The 4,630-nt window shown below is 39.8% G+C and overlaps 1 pseudogene across 1 annotated transcript; it reads left to right on the forward strand.

Annotated features, from left to right (window-relative positions):
- The first annotated feature begins 2,810 nt into the window (after positions 1–2,810).
- LOC311589604 (peroxiredoxin-2-like) lies at positions 2,811–3,710 on the forward strand (annotated as a pseudogene). The gene has a single exon. The product of its transcript is annotated as a peroxiredoxin-2-like (transcript).
- Positions 3,711–4,630: the final 920 nt, after the last annotated feature.

Here is a 4,630-nt window from a genome sequence, read left to right on the forward strand (position 1 = left end):
TTGATGTTGATTAGGGTTTGTGATATATTGCCTTTAATATGCTGAGGTATGTGCCTTGTATCCTTGCTTGCTCCAGGACTTTTAACATGAATAGATGTTGCATTTTGTCAAATGCTTTTTTGGCATCTAAGGAGAGATAGCAGTTTTTTCTTTCAGTTTGTTGATATGTTGTTGTTGTTTTGCTTCTATCGGTGCCATATTTGGGTCCCAATTTCTATACTTTTCTTTTTAAAAAGATTTTATTTTATTTTATTGTAGTATATACATTTATATTATTACATGTAAGCAGAAAAATTACGTACAGCGAGAAGAACCATGAAACAACCAGGGATCATATGAATGCTACATTCAAGGAGTTCTGGCTCGCATTTGACAACCTTGTAGAAAACATCTTTTCTATCTTGGTGAGTCTAAAATTCTGAATAAGAATCAATATCTATCATATGTCATCTTTGTTAACTAAAAACCTCTATCTAGACCTAAAAACATCTTAACCCCTAAACAGCTAAGGTTAATTGTAATACTAAACTATCTGGTATTCCACCCCATCAGAGACTTAAGAAGGAATGAAATTTTTATTAATTCATCCATATTAAATCTCAATTGTTATCCCATCCCTTGTATCCTCCCATTCCTCCCTCCCTCCCGCTTTCACTCTATTCCCCTCCACTATGTCTGTGACTGAGGGGGACCTCCTCCCCCTGTATATCATCATAGGGTATGAAGTCTCTTCTTCTTGATAACCTGCTATCCTTCCCCTAGGTGCCACTGGACCTCCCCATCAAGGGGACATGGTCAAATATGGGGCACCAGAGTTCATGTGAAAGTCAGACTCCACTCTTCACTCAACTGTGGAGAATGTCCTGTCCATTGGCTAGATCTGGGTAGGGGTTTGACGTTTACACCAACTAAGGACAATACCTGAAGGAATGAAACTTAATTACTTGAGTGAACCAAAAGTGCAGGTTAGCAGCTTGCAAAATGAGAAGGAAAGAAAAAAAGAAATGACAGAGACAGTTTGCTGCCTAAACAGTCTCTATAACAGCCTTGAAGAAAACATCTTTCTTATCTTCCTGCATCTGAAATTCTGATTATAACCAATTCCATCACATCTTGTCATTGTCATCTTAAAACATCTATCTAGACCTAAAACATCTTAACACCCAAACAACTAAGCTGTGAGACCAGCTGAAACATGAATGTCTAGGCATAGACAACTCTTCCTATTGGCTATAGAATCCCTATGAATTATTATTATATGCCATTCTTAGTATGACATGAATGAAGATTTGCAGATTTTTTTTTCTGCTCACAGAAAGGACAGAGAACCAGCCTTAATTGTTCTTTGTATCCCACATACTTTATACAATTATAATTTTAGGACTGAATAATGCTTGTGAGAAACTATGTTTTCAGAGCAAAAGAACCAAATACTGACATTGGATCAGACTTGACAGGATTCATTCCTTTCAGCATGCTGGACACCGACATCCTGCATCCTTCATGCTCCAGTACCAAGTGCTTCAGTTCTTGTTCCTCATGAAAACAAGGTAGCTCCCAGGAAATCTTCGAAGAAAGTTCCTTTTTTCTTCTCTCAGTCCTGATCAGTTGCCTGAGCCATCAGCTAGGGGACCCATGAGATGAAGTGAACTCGAGGGGATTCTGCATCCAGCCACAGAGATCCTACCCTGGGCCTTGCCAGAGATGCAGAAGGACATTAACTTACCACAGTACCAGAAGACATAGCATAAGCAACTAGGCAAAAGCATAATAATGAAATAGTAAATTGTAATTCATCCATGTCATTATCAATGTACAAAAACGTTACTTGTTTTTCATATTGATTTTGGATTCTATAACTTTCTTTAACTCACTGACTTAAATTTTTTCTTCGTTGGGGTCTTTAATGTTTTCATTACATCAAAGCATGCTATGTGTAAAACAAAACACATTATCCAGATAATTAGTTATTTTCATCCTTTCTTTAACTAAACCCTCCTTCTATGAGGACTTACTTAGTTCAATGAAAATGTCAGCTAGATGTCAGGGTTTTGTTATATTGGCTACTATGGGTGACTGATCATCTGGTATTTTATTTATAACAAGTTTATAACAGGTAATAGTACCAAAGTCTTTCATAAGGCATTTATACAATTAAAAATAAAAACAGAAAATTTCATACCTCATATCACATTATTGACATGGGATTAATACATGTATTTTTGAATATATACACATATACACAAAATCTTTTTATGTAATGATTAATATTTCTTCCACACAGGATATGGACAATCATTGTTATAGTAGCCATGAAAGTTTACCTGTCATACAGTAATGTTTATTCCCTCTGGTCTCCATCACACATGTGTGCCAGTGTAATGTTTCTTGGGCTACTTGGCCAATCCTTAAAATAATAGTCGTATTAGGCACGACCATTTCTAGAAGTGAATAACTACAGCTAAGGGTAAAGAAACGAGCAGGAACCTTGCTAAAATTCTTCAAACTGTGTAAAATTTCCCTCTTTGTTTTCTGTCACTCTACACCTTAGAAGACTCAGACGTGGCCTTCACTTTCTCTTCAGATGTTCCAAACCCCTTTGCATTTTACCCCAAACACCTGTTTGAAATACTTTTCTTAGCCGGGCGTAGGGGCGCACGCCTTTAATCCCATCACTCGGGGGGGAGGGGGGCAGAGGCAGTCGGATCGCTGTGAGTTCGAGGCTAGCCTGGTCTACAAAGTGAGTCCAGGACAGGCAAGGCTATACAGAGAAACCCTGTCTCAAAAAAAAAATACTTTTCTTGGGCTCTGAGACCTCTGTTCTGTCTCCGGTCCTGTCGGTCGTCCGCGTGTCTGGCTCTTGCCCACGTAGTCATGGCCTCCGGCAACGTGCACATTGGAAAGCCGGCCCCTGACTTCACAGCCACCGCAGTGGTGGATGGAGCCTTCAAGGAAATCAAGCTTTCGGACTACAGAGGGCAGTATGTGGTCCTTTTTTTCTATCCCCTGGACTTCACTTTCGTGTGCCCAACGGAGATCATCGCTTTCAGCAACCACGCCGAGGACTTCCGAAAGCTAGGCTGCGAGGTCCTTGGAGTGTCTGCGGACTCTCAGTTCACCCACCTGGCATGAATCAACATGCTACGGAAGGAGGGAGGCTTGGGCCCCCTCAACATCCCCCTGCTTGCTGACGTGACTAAAAGCTTGTCCCAGAATTACGGCTTATTGAAAAACGATGAGTGCATTGCTTACAGGGGCCTCTTTCATTGATGCCAAGGGTATCCTTCGCCAGATCACTGTCAATGACCTACCCTTTGGACACTCTGTGGATGAGGCTCTCCACCTAGTCCAGGCCTTTCAGTATACAGATGAGCATGGGGAAGTCTGTCCTGCTGGCTGGAAGCCCGGCAGTGACACCATCAAGCCCAGTGTGGATGACAGCAAGGAATACTTCTCCAAACACAACTGAGATGGAGAAACATCAGTGAGACTGAAGTCTTTTGTCTCACCTGTGCCCCTACCTGGATGTCCTGTGCTGGCCCAGAAAAGGCTAAATCTTCCTCCATACTCTGTGGAGGGGCTGGAGCCTGGGACAAGGCTTTGTTATTTCCCACTCAGAATCCGGTGAATAGTGACCCCTGCCTGAGCCCACTCAGCTGGCCACAGGTATATAAGAAACCAATAAAGTACTAGGAGCAGTGTAAAAAAAATATTTTTCTTGACTTCCATAATATATCTTCTTTCTGTTTCAACAAGACCTGGACTACAATTTTACACATATAATTGTATTGGTAAACAACACAGAGAGAGCAAACAATACTTAGAGCATTATTTATGTGAATTCCTCATGTGATAATTTACTTGAAGATTTCCTGTTAAATGCTGTAGATTATATAGCAAGTATTTATTTCTGATTGATACTGAAATACTTCTATGACAGTAGCAGTTGAGTTAAAGGAAGAAGAAATCATGCAAAATTGCAGAGTAGTTGATGAGCAAGCAGCAGATGTGAGGTATCAACAAACCTTCGAAATTAAAAAGCAGGTAGAGATTTGTAAATTAATTACTTAAGTGAAAAGCCCTATGAGGCCTTCTAGAGATACCAGAGACAAACACTTCTGTCCTTAAGGTTCCCATACACAAGGGTAGCTGATGATGCTGTTCAGGTGATAGTATATGTCAGGCACTCTAAATGGCAGTTAATCAAGTCCAAATAAATACTTAATATGTACTAAGTACCTCTCAACTGCTATAATTCTACTCAATTTAAAATGATGTAGTTCCAGTATTAGAATAGATTTTAATAAAGTATGTAATGTCTCTGAGACCATGAAAAAAGTGTAAGAGGCATAAATAAAGGAAATATGAGTTGTGGAAGAGTGAGAATATTGTCATTTTGCAATCTAAACTTGCTATTACTTATTATCTATCTATGTATCTATCTATCATATATCTATCTATCATCTATCTATCTATCTATCTATCTATCTATCTATCATCCATTATTTTTCAAGACAGAGTTTCTCTGTGTAGCCCTGGCTGTCCCGGACTCCCTTTATAGACCAGGCGGTCCTTGAACTCACAGTGATTCCTCCTATCTATGCTTCTTTGACTGCTGGGATTAAAGAAA

The sequence above is a fragment of the Acomys minous genome (assembly GCF_964271855.1).
Source record: "Acomys minous genome assembly, chromosome: 18".
NCBI classification, from domain to species: domain Eukaryota; kingdom Metazoa; phylum Chordata; class Mammalia; order Rodentia; family Muridae; genus Acomys; species Acomys minous.